Raw genomic sequence first — 15,707 nt, forward strand, 5'->3', positions numbered from 1 at the left:
TCAGCTTCTCTAGACGCCTAGACAAGACACTAGTCCACAACTTAAAATTACAGAGTACATCAACAGAAACCCACAAAAATAACATGCTCAGAAGGTAACTTGGGGGCTAGACTAAAAACAGTTAAGATGAGGATTAACTTCATTAATGACCTATTATTGATACATATAAATAGACAGGTAGCTAAAAAGAACATTAGCTAGCTAAACTGATATTACTAAGACTTTATCCAAGTTTCTATGGACAGGCAATACCCAAACATAACTATTTAAAACTTTAGAGAAGTGGGAGAATTCACTTCCTCAATTTTTAGTTAAAGTAGAAGGCCTTTAGGTTCAATCAAGCTTCTCTCTGGTGTTCAAACCCTGAACGCTCAAACCCCTCAAGGAGCACTCATGAATGGGCCACAGCCAGCCCATTCACGCAATCTGTTTAACCATACAGCACGCACGATGACAGACGTACCAACACTATAAAGATCTCATACAAATAAACATTTTAAAAATGCATTAATTAGCTAAGGCAATTACTCAGGCTGCAAGGTTAGACCCAATTTTACCAACAATATGCATACTAGTTGAAAATTGAAGGCTCACCAATACTTTACATAGCAAAAGTCCAAAACATCACGCTATTATGAAAGCTTATGGCATGAAATACAATAAACTTGCTCTAGAGCCATTCGTGCTGTGGGCGGTTCAGGAAGCACAATCTTATAGGAGACTGCTGTTCACAAGCGCATGCGTGTTGGTCTACCACTGGTAGATAATATCCGAGGGTTGCAACGTGCTGGTGTAGGGTTATTTGTATGTGGAGATATCAAGAGTTTTTAAGCTTCCTGACGAGTTTGACAATGCTTCGCAGCTCCGCCTACCTGCTTCATCGCTGCGACAGCCAGGGACCGTGGCTGTAGATCCATGTGGAGTTCAGGGTCCAGTGCTTTCCTTCTCGGGCCAGGTCAGGGGGGCCACCGGAGCCAGCACCCATCCTCCTGTGCTCACCAGATCTGGCTGAGCCTGAGCCCGCCTCTCCAACCCTGCGGGTCCCCTATTCGGCACCTGGTGCCCGGCGCTCTAAGCCATAATAAGCCCTGCAATTCCAGACCTGATCAGCCTGGACTGACCTGCCTAAGCAGCAGCAGTAGCATGGCCTACGACAGCCCTCCTCTGCCCATTTCAAATTGGGGGTGGACATAAGCTACAAAGGAGCGAGTAAAGCGACAAGCAGGGCAGCAGGTGAGGTGAACCGGGGAGAGGCACGCAGCAGTGGGAAGAAGAGAAGGCCCTGGCTACAATGAAACAGTCCTGCGTACCCATAGGGGGGAGGCGTTCTGACAGACAGCCAGCAGGCCTCCCGACTGTCCTGACCTCATCATGGACCCAGACTTGGACTCAGGCTGCATTACAGGGACAGATAGCAGCTGAAAGCCAGCAACTATGTTCAGGGAGTGTGGTAGGACCTTAGTGCTCCTTTCCAGGGTAGAGTCTATGAAGCGCGTAAGCGGACCGGCCAGGACTGTGGTGCAACTTGCCCTCTGCAGTGTGCTCCCCGTAACCTGGCCTAGTTATCCCAACACCCAGGAGTTGCTCACCACTGCTGCTCCAAGGGCCGTCAGTAGGAAAAGCACCAACAGGTAACTGACACGCAGGAAAGGCTTTGGGCAGCAGCCGGAAGAAGAGAAGTAAAAGGAGAGCAAACAAACTATATAGTTTCAATCAGATCAGTACCACAGAATACCTAAAAGAGGTCAAGTGTACAGCGTGCAAAGAGAAGCGTGCAGAGACAAACAGTGAGGGCAACCTGTCCAGTCCAGTACTCAACTAGTCTAGGCCAGAACAGCTAGGAGGGCGTGATGCAGCATTTAGGGGCTGAAGTCAATGGTTGAACAGGGTTCGACACGGAAGATTGCACCCCCTGAGAAGCTCCCCTGCCTAGAGACCCCAGCCGCCTTGCCCGGCACATCAAGTGTGCTCAGCCTGCCTAAATTGACAGCAGGACACCATGAGATCTGGAAACGTTTGTGGGGCATCTAAGACTGTAAAAAAACATGGGAAGGGGAAGTAGAAGCCCACGTCCAACCGCAATCCCCTAGCTCATGCTTTTGACACAGAGTCAGCTGAGACAATACGATGGGAGGATAATTACCCAATAACACCAGCCTCCTGCTCCAAGGCTTTGGGCTCAAGAAAGGCTAAAATAACGGACTATATAAAATCCACCTGTGAGGCGTTCAATTTCCCTGCCAAAGTAGGCCAAGGGCCAGGTTCAGATTAAGAATCATCTCTAGCGAAGGAGATACTTACTCCTACAGTTAAGGCAACCATCAGTAAGCCACCATAGCAGTCCATGTCAAACCTGTCGGGGAGCGATGAAAAGTCAGAATATGACCTGGAGCAACAACTTCAGTCATCCCCCAATCCACTAACAAAGTTACACCTGGAAGCCCACGCCAAGGCCCAGCAACTGATGGAGGTCCGAGTGCATGAAAAGAAGCAGTGGCATCTAAACCAAAGCCCCCGACAGAACGTTTAGTTACTCCGCAAATAGAGACACACGGAAACTAACCGGGCTGGGGCTCCTTCGCAGAACAGCCCCCAGCATAACCTTCAGACGCACCACTCAAGTCAGTCACATACTGGTCTAAAGAATGTAGTTCTGAAGGTGATCCCAGGTCAATCCACAGTATGGCGGGAGATGCTCCAAAGTCCATTAGATCAGTCACTGGATCTGCCCACTGATAAGCTCAATTTGTCCCCTATTTTAGTCCCAAAACAGGACTATAACACCTTGCTCTTGCCCATTAAAATGCCCCTGGGGTTCAAACTCCCCTTGTGGGACGCTCCTACCCCAGGATGCACAACGAGGAGCAGACAACAAGAAATCTTAACTCACCCGAACCCCTTCATGATCAAAAGGAGGCCAAGATAACACTGCATTCACCTCACTGGTTCAGACGGAAAGGCTACTCCCAGATTCGCTAAACCACCCATATGCCATGCCCATTTGGATCCAGCTGTTGAGCACCACGGAGGTGAATTTGTCCGCATTAACATACCATGCAGACAAGCTGAACACACAAGTCAACCTTCTCAACGCTCTCGCAGTCCATATGCAGGGAACTGATCACAAATTGCAGGCACTGAACGCCATGATAAGAAAATAGAGCTTGATCCAGCCACAACTTAGCATTCATACCAAGGCACTTCGACCTTGAACATTCATGGTATGGCCCCCACAATACTATCAGAACTAATGGAAGTAGTCAAGGCCTCCCAAACTTGACCCTCATCCAGCAACCTACAGGTTTCCGCTGAGCAGTGTCATCTTACGAGTCCAACAACAGGAGCATTGCTCCTATTTTCAATACAGGAGGAACCTAACAATCACAAGTCAGCATACAACTCACCCCGTGAATGGGGTTAACAAAAAACAGAGGATTGGGTACGCCCCTGCAGCCACAGTCAGCTCCCCAAGAAGTGCTTGCTGCGACTCGCACAAACCCAAGAACCTCCCTCTCCGAGAGAATACAAGCGCCTGAGAAAAGCAAGAAAAAGCAAAATTGAAAAACCAGTTGATCGTGTCAATTTCGCACAAAACCGAGCATACGCAGCCTCTCCGAAAACAAGGTCACAGAGAAGGCTCAAGACACAGCTCTCACTATTGCACCTTACCCAATATTTCGGCAGCATGAGGAGCGCACAGAAGCTATTGAACCAGACACAGCCACCGTGTACAGTGGGTATACTGTGCCACAAGCACTAAGAACGCCTGAGCCTCAAGAAAACACACAGGCATCTTTTGCCAACACAGCTTGCCTACAAGTATTTCTCTGGGGCACAGACGTCACAACAGCAAGATCCTACACAGTCCGGGCCTGAGCACCAGCATCATCCCCAACATTAAAAGATCCCTCTCTCCCGACCAAACTGAGCCTCAACTCAGACATTTTCTCACCTGAGGGGGAAATAACGCTAAAACACTGGTCACCATGGTGACACTCCGCCTTGAAATCCAAAGAACGCCCCAGACCCACCTTCCTGTCATTCAACTGCCACAAACCTGGGCACAGCCACTCGTCTTGCCAGTTACAACAACCACAGCGCGGGAACACTACCAGGGGTATGGCTGCACAAATCAGGAGAACATAAGGCTCGAGTTGATCCCACATTACAAATCCAGGGGGGACCATAACATCTTAAATCTAAGGCTGCGTGATGCATCACAAGACACACATCACATCAGGTCTAACAACACAGAAGCGGTTGAATTCAGACCCAGCCCAGAACAACCAGGAAACGAAATTACTACTATCACCTGGTTGGATGAAAGTATTGCATCACAAGTCTGGCAGCGCAGGGAAAAATTTGCAGCATGGAGAATTGACAAGAGGAAACTTGAACCAGTCTGCTATCCAAGCCCTCTGCTCCCACCAACCCAGCCAACAACAGGTCTGTCGAAGGGGGACAATCTGTCCTGCACATTCAACAGCAGACAGGGAAGGCCTACACATATCAAGGCCAATATAGCCACCTAGAGCAACACAAGAGCCAAACTTGGCGGCAACCAGCATGCGAGGCGCTCCAGCAGCAGACACAGCAGAACCCGCACCCACTGCCCACCCATCGGTGCGTTGTAGTGCTAACGTGGTGCTGAGGCAGATGGAGAACTACTAATAGACACTGGTGTGTTGAAGTTTGAATACCACCGCTGATGTGAGCATAGTGGGGGAAGGGGACGGGAGACCCCCAGATGGCAGATACTAAGCAGGAGAGGACGCGCTCCAGGAAGGTCCCAAACGAGCATCCCCTCTCCTCCCCGCTAGCGCTACATAAACACGCTAGAGCGGATAGATCTGGCACAACAAGGACAGGCGCTGAATACGTCTGCAAAGGGAGACTTTAAACACAACTTCAACAAAATCAGGCCTGCAGTTGACCGCCAGTGCCTGAATTTTGGAACCTCGTGCTATTGATATCATACTCCACAAGTGCTGCATACATATTGGAAGCCGGACTACAAAGTTGCGGAAGGAGAGGAGTAGATTTTTGCGCGGCCCAACTGGAATTGGGCGGTGCCATGGATGAGTCTGATACGGCCTGGACTGAAGTGGGCGACAGACTCAGATAGAGCGGGACCCTCCAACTGCACGAAATTCCAAGATAACGCTCACCACGATACAGAGGTAACCAAGCTCTCCCTACTGATTCCGCACTGCCCGACTTGAGGCCCACACGGTAATAGGACGAAACCTGAAGGCACTACGGCAACCGTCCAACTCAACAAGATGGACAAGTATGCGGTCCCTCGCCAGCTTGCGGCCGCAGATGGAACGAACTAAGAAGCCGCACCCACAGAGGAACCATCTCTTGAATCAATCTTGGTGGTGATACAATCAGTCGGCACCAACCTAGAGATGAAAAAAATCGATAAAGCCACGATCAAGATGAACTTTATGATAGCAGACATGCAGAAAACTTCGACAGGGTCACGGCTACAGAGGGGAATGTCGTAGAGCTCCAGACCTGGATGTTCAAGAGGGAAGACCTCGCCGCAACAACATACTGGTGGTAGGGGTACCTGAAGGGCGAAGGGGCCCAGTGTGGACCTCTTCCTTGAAGATCTTATCATGCATCATTTAAAGCCCAAGAGACTCTCTCCACTATTCTCTATTGAAAGGGCGCACAGAGCCCTGATCCCGAAGCCTAAGCCGGGAGGGCCACCTCACACCATTATAGCGCGTATTTTGAACTTTCGTGACCGGGATGCGATCCTGCAAGCAGCGAGAGTCACTGGAGACCTCCACTACGACAACATAATGTTCCAGTTCTTTCCAGACTTCACCTTGAAGGTGCAACGAGAAAGACGCTCCTTTGAAGGCATCAAACGGACTCTTAGAGACAAGGGATTTAAGTATATGATGTTCTTCCCAGCCAAGCTGAAAGTCATCAACGAAGACAAATCCTGGTTCTTCACGACGCCTAAGGAAGCGCAACAATGGCTGGAAGAGGGTCCACTCAAGTCTCAACACCGTAAGGAAGAGATGAATTGCGGAAACGCTGAATATCATCCCAAGGACTCTTCACACAGGCGCAGAGGTGGGCAGCACTCACCATCGAGATCCAGAAGCTCCCGCTCTGCCAGTCCCGGTAGCGACACTACATGTGCGGGAAGATGAAAGACTGCATGACTGCGATGGTCGGTAATCGTCTCTCTTATTGTTTGTATGTGGGACGGGTGGGGATGGAGGTGGGAGATTCCCACTCGTAAGACAATATCAGATCCCCCTCTGCCAGACTAAAGCTGCACTGGCAGCATGTTATTGAACAGTAGAATGTTAATAACTATCATTGTCCCTCAATTTACCTTGGTGTTGCTGCGGGCCCAGGAGGAAGATACTACTGGGCGCCAACGCCACAAGACCTTACGTTTAATGGGTTTGATCCTGGGGATTAAAAGTACTCTGCTATTGGCGTGGTGGGTAGTATTAAACCTACTAGGCAGGGATGCAGGGAGGGGGGCTGAGTTTTTCAGAGTTTATGGACTTTAACTGAGTTTATAGTGATCGATGCTGCATGTACCCCCAATATAGACATGAAATGTATTACTCTGTAATGAAGATGTCCAGATTGAACAGGGGTATTGGAATGCAGATTCCGGCTGCAAGAGTTATTGATCTGCAAATATCGAAGTACAGTCACTATGGTAAGGGGTCCAAAATGACCTTTAACGTCCGACAGGTTACAAGGATTTGTATCCCCAATGTCTACATCTGATCCAATGACACAACACACCAAAGTGCCAGCACTGTCACTCCTCTCCTGGAATGTCAATGGCCTTGGAGATAAGATAAAGCGAGGATTAGTGCTCCAATATCTCAAACGCATCTCCCCAGCAGTTACACTCCTCCAAGAGACACACCTGATGGACTCCACGTGTAAGGCCCTTGACAGGTGGGGGTTACAATTAGTGGTCCATTCCGAATTTACTACAGGGTCCCAGGGGGTGGGGATTTTGGTGCGAAAACAATTCCCCCTCATTATCCACCGCAACTTTAAGGACGACCATATATAGCTATAACGCTTCAATGGGAGGGTCGAATGTTTAACGTCATATCCGTTTATGTCTCGACTGCTCTGCACTCCCCCGCCCTTCAAGATTTGGGCAAATTCCTCCTAACACTGCCAAACGGAGACCTACTAATAGGAGGAGACTTTAATATGACTGTGAATGACGTCCTGGACCACACACCAAGCCGTCCGCAACACCGCACCAGTTCCCCCTTGGCAGCATTTTTAGAGGCACATGGCCTATTGGACATCTGGAGGCTGAAAAACCCGACAGAGAGACAATACACATTCCACTCGGGAGCGCATAATAGCCTCTCCCGCATTGATTACGTACTGGACGATCTGTGGAGGATGGGAGCGACCACACACTTACCCAGAAGGATCTCTGATCATTCCCCGGTAAGGACAGAAATCCGAGCACACTGCGCTATTTGGGGACGCATATACCCCATTTATACAGGGTTACTCCTGAATTCTAAGGATCAGGAAAACCTTAACTACAGCAACCACGCAATACTTCCTAGAAAATGAAGCGTCCGTTTCCTCTTCACTAACGCTGAGGGAAGCTTACAAACCAGTAATAAGGGGTCAGGCTATCTCCCTTATTGAGGGGCACAAACGGGAAAAAAGTAAAGAAACAGAGACCTAAGAGCAGGAATTACAGCAATTAGAATCCCAACATGACGAGACTACACATGCATTACGTGTGAAAACACAAGAATACAAAGAGCACCTCTGGGCTGCCGCTCAGTTCCGTATGCAGGCGGTCCAACATTGGATCTATGAGTCGGGAGATAAAGCAAGCAAACTTCTGACCTGGCTTGACAAGAAAGAACGGGCGCGTAGATGGATAGCGCAGATTAGAATCAACGAGGGGGCACTCACGTTGGACCCACAACAGATTGTGGATACACTGGCATGACACTACGAGCAAGTATACACATCCACAAATACTACCACCGTACAAGAAGCGCTTGCATTCTTGCACGATATTCGTATGCCAAGGCTCACGCAGCAAGAAGCCGAAAGTCTAGAAGCCAACATTAGGGAAGACGAACTCAAAATGGCTATTTCCAAACTACAATCGGGCAAAGCCATGGGCCCTAAAGGAATCCGAATACAATTGTATAAACACACAGCGGAGAAGATAGCCCCATACTTGTTAAAAATGTTCGAAACTAGTCGTGACATAGGGACACTCCCCAGAGATCAACGTTTGGTAACTATTGTGGCCATCCATAAGCCTGGCAAACCAGCAGAGGATACAGGTCATATTGCTCAATTTCCTTAATTAATGTCAAAGGGAAAATCTTAGCCAAAACGCTGGCGCTCAGGCTTACCCCCCCCATCTCCACACATTGATCCACCCGGATCAATCCGGCTTCATGCCTGGCAGAAACACGGCCCTAAATCTTAGACGTCTTCATGGCGTATTAGGTCGGAAATATACTATTCAGAAAGATGCTGCGGTCCTCTCCTTGGATGCACGGATGGCCTTTGATTTGGTGGAATGGGCCTTTTAATTTGCGGTCCTTCAACACTTAGGGTTTGGACCGAAGTTCTGTTTTTGGGTACGTTTACTCTATACCAATTCGGTTGCACACGTAGTTGCTAATGGTCACATATCAAGGGAATTCACCCTAGGCAAGAGAACGAGACAGGGCTGCCCATTGTCGCCCTTATTGTTCGCATTAGTGCTCGAACCACTGGCGGCGTGGATAAGATGGGACCCCATGGTTCGTGGTCTAAAATGGAGTGAGGAATGGGAAGATCGTATTTCTCTATATGCAGATGACGTATTATTGTATATCGCTTCGCCTACGAGATCACAACATGCGCTACTTAATATCTGCGTGGTGTATGGCTCCGTCTATGCAATCAATTGGGATAAGTCAGTGCTATACGTATTACATGGCCTACCCCCCATGTCTCCCGAGAGTCAGTAAGGTCCAAATAGTTACAGACAGTTTTAAGTATCTTGAGATATATATATATATCTATACTAATATTATAAAGAGAGAGCCCAAACCTTTGAGGCGGGTAATCTCAGGAACCACAGCACCAATCACAACATCCAATACAGCATTGGAAAGGGTAGTTGCAGCAGAATGACATAGGCTATACAGATGCCCACCATATACATTTGAAAGGTAAAAGAACCTTACCAGCAAAGTGGTCCCTTGTGGGCGTGGGCAGGGCGCGGCATGACGACAAAAAAAATTGTTCCTTAAATGTGTGCTTTGTGCTGGGGGCGTGTGCTCGGGGCGTGAACAAGGCCAATGGGCGCGGCAATTGCAATTGCGCGGCAGCAAAGGGTGTGGCCAATGGGTGCGACAACTGGCAACAATCGTGCAGCACATCCCCCCCCAAAACAAGCATTGGAAATGCAATAGGTCTCGCAGCATTAGAGTTAGTGCATTTAGAATTGTTTATGGGTTTTTTGTTGTAAATCTTTTGCATTTTTATTTTTTTTTGCCAATGCTAAAGAATTACAAATCAAAAAAGCAATAAACAATTGTAAAAGCTGTAACTAAAAATCCTACGAGACCTATTGCACTGTGTGAGGGTGAGGTGTTGAGGGTGAGTGAGGGTGGGGGTGAGTGAGGAGTTGAGTGTGAGTGAGGTGTTGAGGGTGAGTGAGGTGTTGAGGGTGAGTGAGAGTGAGAGTGAGTGAGGGTGAGGGTGAGGGAGGGTTATTGCGAGTTAGGATGAGGGGTTGAGGGTGGGTGATGGTGAGGGTGAGGTGTTGAGGGTGAGTGAGGATGAGTGAGGGTGAGTGAGGAGTTGAGGGTGAGTGAGGGTGAGTGAGGGTGAGTGAGGGTGAGTGAGGGTGACTGAGTGTGAGTGAGTGTGAGTGAGGGTGAGTGAGGGTGAGTGAGGGTGAGTGAGAGTGAGTGAGGGTGAGGTGTTGAGGGTGAGTTGTTGAGGTTGAGGTTTTGAAGGTGAGGTGTTGAGGGTGAGGTGTTGAGGGTGAGGTGTTGAGGGTGAGGTGTTGAGGGTGATTGAGTGTGAGTTAGTGAGGGTGAGGTGTTGAGTGTTAGTGATGGTGAGGTGTTGAGGGTGAGTGAGGGTGAGGGTGAGTGAGGGGGAGGGGGAGGCGTTGAGGATGAGTGAGGTGTTTAGGGTGAAGTGTTGAGGGTGTGGGTGAGGAATTGAGGGTGAGGGAGGGTGAGTGTGGGTGAATTGTTGAGGGTGAGTGATTGAGGGTGAGGTGTTGAGGCTGATGTTTTGTGGGTGAGTGAGGGTGAGATGTTGATGGTGAGTGAAGGTGAGGTGTTGGGTGAGGCGTTGAGGGTCAGTGAAGTTGAGGGTGGTTGAGTGAGGATGAGTGAGAATGAGGGTGAGTGAGGAGTTGAGGGTGAGTGAGGGTGAGGTGTTGAGGGTGAGTGAGGGTGAGTGAGTGTGTGATGTTGAGGGTGATTGAGGATGAGTGAGAGTGAGGGTGAGTGAGGATTTGAGGGTGAGGCGTTGAGGGTGAGGCGTTGCTGGTGAGTGAGGGTGAGAGTGATTGAGTGTGAGTGAGTGTCAGTGAGGGTGAGGTAGCGTCTTACTGATTGCCCGTGAAAAGCCCAATTATCTTCTTATATGTGAAAAAGAATGAAATGCGATAGGTACATTTTACAAAAAATATTTTGAGCTTATGTGTTGTATTTATTGTTATTAAATAGCACTGTCCTTTACAAGTGACCCCTGGGTAACAGCAGCATTGGGCTGATGTGTCTCAACTCAACACCAAGAGATATGTTAAATAAGGGGGCATATAAATAAACTGTACTTGCATGTGTTCTGTCAGGCCCCTAGCCAGAAGTAAGTGTTTTGGGGGGATCATCAACAAACAACAGTGGTTGCGTGTGTGTGTGTGGGAGGGGGTCTCACATCAGAATAGTTTTTTGAAAAACCTTTCAAAATGGTGTGGCTTTGAAGAATGAAGTGCGGATGTGCTGCTGCAACCGCAGATTGGAATCCGGCCCAACTTGCCATCCAGCGGTGGCCCACGAAGCACCAACGTGCTTTAATGTTAACTTCCGCTCTCGGCGCCTTAAGATACCATTCTGTAGGTACTCTATAAATTGTTTTAACGTAGGTGGTCGCCTGCTACAAGATTCAATTCTAACCTGGAAGTTGTGGAAAGTGCCGCAGGGCAGTGGTTTCTCTGCTCTTTCTAGCTAAGATGATGGATGGTGCCGGTGGGGGAGGGTGGCACTGAAGATCTCTCCGGCCCCTGGAGTCATCAGGTAGCTTGCTGCAGGAGAGATAAGAAAAGGGGCGGCGTCCGCCCAGCGCACAAAGGCGGTGGATGAAGGCTCTCCACCAATAACCCCGGCAGGAGGCGGGTGAGGAGAGGGAGGGTTAGTCGATGGTGAGGGGGTGCAGTGGCTGCTCTGGGAGGTCCGGGCACAGCAGCACCCCTCCCGGCCAAGCTCCGGAGACAGTAGCTTCTCTTGGACCGGCTGCTGGTAATGGATTAATGGGCAGAGGGGAGGCGGTGTGGGAGGGGAAGATGAAAGAGGCTGGGCATGGGCGGGGAAGGCAGTCGAGACACAGAGCACACAGTGAAATAGAGGAGAGGCAGGGGCGAGAGAGCTGAGAAGAGGAGGAGGAATGCAGGAAGAAGTGTGTGTGTGGGGGGTTGTTAAAATAGAGGTGGCGTTGAGAGAGGAGGAAAACCCAAAGAAATCTCAAATTTAAAAAAAAGAGGCTGGGCATGGGCGGGGAAGGCAGTCGAGACACAGAGCACACAGTGAAATAGAGGAGAGGCAGGGGCGAGAGAGCTGAGAAGAGGAGGAGGAATGCAGGAAGAAGTGTGTGTGTGGGGGGTTGTTAAAATAGAGGTGGCGTTGAGAGAGGAGGAAAACCCAAAGAAATCTCAAATTAAAAAAGAGAAATAGGCTTCTTCCGGCTGGATATGAAATTACAAGTCTGATGTTGAGGGTTTCTGCTGGTAGAAATCTGTTTTCAGATAGTCGGACAAATCTGACGGATGCTAAAAGTGACTAACTCGAACCAGGAGGCAGAGCCTATTTAGCTGCATCTCCGCGTATGTCCGCCCCGCTTAAGCAGCACTACAAAGAAAGACTGAATATTTATTTTAATATATTTAAAAAGTAAGGGTTGTTGGAGAAATGGCTGTACATCCACCCACCCAATAAGAGTGGGCAGACAAATAGTCACCTGGAAAGAATACTTTCTAAACTTTAAAAAGTTGACAATAAGCAACTGGAAGGAAGAGATGGGGCTGCGCAAAGGGTCAAAACAATGGCAAGTCCCAATTGTGTGCAGATGGGTTTGGTGAGGCTAATTAATAAAAACATCGTTAAACATTGAAGATTACAGGTTTCGTACTTACGACGTGCAAAAGTCACGAAGTAGGGCTGACACTTGTTTTGCTCAAAACACAGACAAGGCAAGGCTAAACTGCTTGGAGGCGATTTTCTAAGCAGGAGTGACGGTCTTTTCTATTTGTGAAAGAGACATTCCTTTTAGCCAAACATGGTGTCGATTTCTCTGTTGATTCGACCCCTTCTATTCCTGACTCTGCTTGCCGGTCCATGCAAATGAAAAACCCTTGTTTTACGCCCCTACCAGGTGTTTCTAAATGTTAATGTGCGTGTATATGTTTTATAAGACACAGCCAGTGAGATAACAGGAGGTTATCGCCCCGCCCCCACAAACACATGCTGGCCGGAGACAAAAGGCAGCTGGAGTATGTGTGACCCCGGATCCCTGAGTCCTGTTTGTTAAAGCATGTAGACTTTGTTTATGTTGGGCGCATGTTATCATGTTTTGTTTTAGAGAGCTCAAAGAGAACCCTGACACGCGCCTTACCAATAGCAGAGAGGTCTGGGTGGGCGAGATATGCATTTTACGATAACTAGGGTTAAGGGGCTTTCCTTTACGTACTGAAAGATCTGCGGCAGGAAGTTGTCAACGTAAATAAACACCTGGATACAAACCAAATTGTCCTATGCCTACTTTGTACAAACGTGCAGGTAAGAGCAGAAAAAGAAACACCTGGATGCATTAGCGACTTTGCAGAATTCTGTAAGAAGTGCTGCGACTGCTAGAGGTGGAAGGTGAATATGCCACAAACCGACCCGCACTTCCAACACAGTTCTGGGCAGTGAAGCGGAGGGCGGTCTGAAGTTGAATTGGGAAAAGCTTGTGCTGAGTGTTTGGTTACAGTTCTGGGCCGAGGCAGGAGAAGCTTGTGCTGGAGTTCCTAGGATGGGCGGTGCTGGCAGACTACCATTTACGTAGTAACAACAAGAAAGGGTGGAGGGGGCAGGGGAGGAGGGGGCAGGGGAGGAGGGGTCCGGGGAAGAGGGAAGGGCCAGAGGGACTTGATGGGAGTGGTGGGGGGGAGGGGGAGGGTATAGAGAGGGAGAGGAGGAGAGACAGGACAGGGGGAAGCAGCAGAGACACGGCGGGTAAAATAAACAAACAAGCCTTTCACCGTAACACGGCTGGCAGGGGAGGGGGCGGAGAGGGGAGAGGTGCGACACGGCAGTAGGAGGAGGAGGGGGGAGGAGAGTAGGGGAGGCACGGCCTAGCGGCAGGCAGGCAGGGGAGGAGAGGAGGAGGGGGGAGGAGAGTAGGGGAGGCACGGCCTAGCGGCCGTGCAATCAAGTAGTGAGGGGGCGGAGCTGGGGGAGGCTGTGAGAGAGAGTAGGCAAGGCAGGCGGCTGGGGGCATGTGCACGCGCTTTTAAGCTCAATGCACATGCGCATTGAGCTTAAAAGTCACGGGCACTGCAAGGAATCGCCACGATTCCTTGCAAGTTAGATAAAGTCTGGATGAGCCCCTATAGTCTCGCTTGCTCGATGCGCATGCGCATCGACAGGCGAGACCTAAAAAGGGTACCTTGGGGAGTGGCCAATGGGCGCGGCAATTACCGTGGCTTAGGCGGGGGCAGACGTGACTGATCGTGCCTGCAGGGACAATAACTGCACAGTATCCTGCTCGCTGTCAGCCAGTCAAGTCTCTGCATAAAGGACCGTGCCTCCTGCGCGCTGTCACACACTCAACTCTCTGCATAAACGAATTGACACCAGGAGCACAACATCAACCAGGGCTGGAGCCGGGCTCAGGCGGCGGATGACGCGACTAAGCGCGCCTGCTGGGACACTAACCTTTGAACTGACTTCACTTTCCCACACGCGCAGCGTCTCCAGCGCGCGCTGTCACCCACTCAACTCTCTGCATCAACGACTTTACACCACAAGCACAACATCAAACAAAACTGGAGCCGGGCCTCAAGCGGGGGATGACGCGATTCAGCGTGCCTGCGGGGACACGAAATTTACAACTGAATGCACTTTCACACACACTTACCTCTGCTAATACTTCTTACTCCGAGGTACACACAGTATCTGCACACACATGCCTGAGACACTTCATGCTAAACATTTTCTCTACCGCGAGATTTTAAAATAAATTTCCCTTGCCTATTACACACATTCTGTTTCATACCCGGACAACGTCGGGACGGGCTGCTAGATATAGATATATATATATATATATATATATATATATATATATATATATATATATATATATATATATATATTCTCACTGAAAAAACCATAGGTTTCACACCAGTTATAGTTAGGAATTAGCATTTAAAAAACCTATTAAATTCACTGAAAAAACCATAGGTTTCACACCTGTTATAGTTAGCTGGAAGTTTTACTCGCATAAAACCATTGAAATTCCCACGTTATAGTTAGTTGGACTCACTATAACTTGCGCGTGCAATGCACTGCTGATGACATCACATATTACATCACTCATGACATGGTCAGTGACATCACTCATGACATCACTGATGACACCATCCTTGTGACAGAGTGACAAACCTTCTTTCACTATAATGTAACCCTTGAAACACATATTCAAAAAGAGAAACTAAAATTTTCAAAAAAATGGAGATACCCATACCAGATACAACAACCAATTCAGTAATTCCACCATCTATATACACATCCACTCATTCACCAACAGTTCTATATAATCATTCATACGTATACTCACTCATCATATGTAGTGATACACCTATACATCCTGTTACACACCGACAGTCATCCAAAAGATACTCACACATACTCACACATGCAAATACACTATTGAACATCCATTTGTTTGCATATACAGCTATACACACACTACCACCTTACTTCTAAGGAACCTTACACATACTTACTCTCTTAAACAATCACTTATAGAAACACATACTTATTTAAACAGGAACTCTTACAATCCCTTACTCTCACATATAGTCACTTATATACATCAATATTCACATATACTACATTAAAACATATGAAGTTACTGATAAAGACAATAGTGAGACAGTCATTCAGTCAGTAACACACACATATACACAGTCATCCACCCATATAGTCCTGCACATATGCTGTCTTCAAAACATATACAGAGAGTCAGTCACTCATGCATCTATGTTCTAAGTAATACCCCCACCAAACATATAGACACTCATATTGATATTAAAAAAAACATCTAATAACCCATATACATACACATGTAGCTACTCACCAACCCATGCAGCTACCTATACACAAAGTGAAACACTAATCCATATATTTAAATATTTAAACATTACTCACTAATATATGTATAAACTA

General features: G+C 48.3%; 1 protein-coding gene across 5 annotated transcripts in view; it reads right to left on the reverse strand.

Moving 5' to 3' along the window:
• Nucleotides 1-15,707, reverse strand: part of SWT1 (SWT1 RNA endoribonuclease homolog) — a 1,000,634-nt gene that overhangs the window by 974,943 nt on the left and 9,984 nt on the right. The gene's annotated exons all lie outside the window — the stretch shown is intronic.

This window comes from Lissotriton helveticus, chromosome 1_1 (genome assembly GCF_964261635.1).
Source record: "Lissotriton helveticus chromosome 1_1, aLisHel1.1, whole genome shotgun sequence".
Lineage (NCBI taxonomy): Eukaryota > Metazoa > Chordata > Amphibia > Caudata > Salamandridae > Lissotriton > Lissotriton helveticus.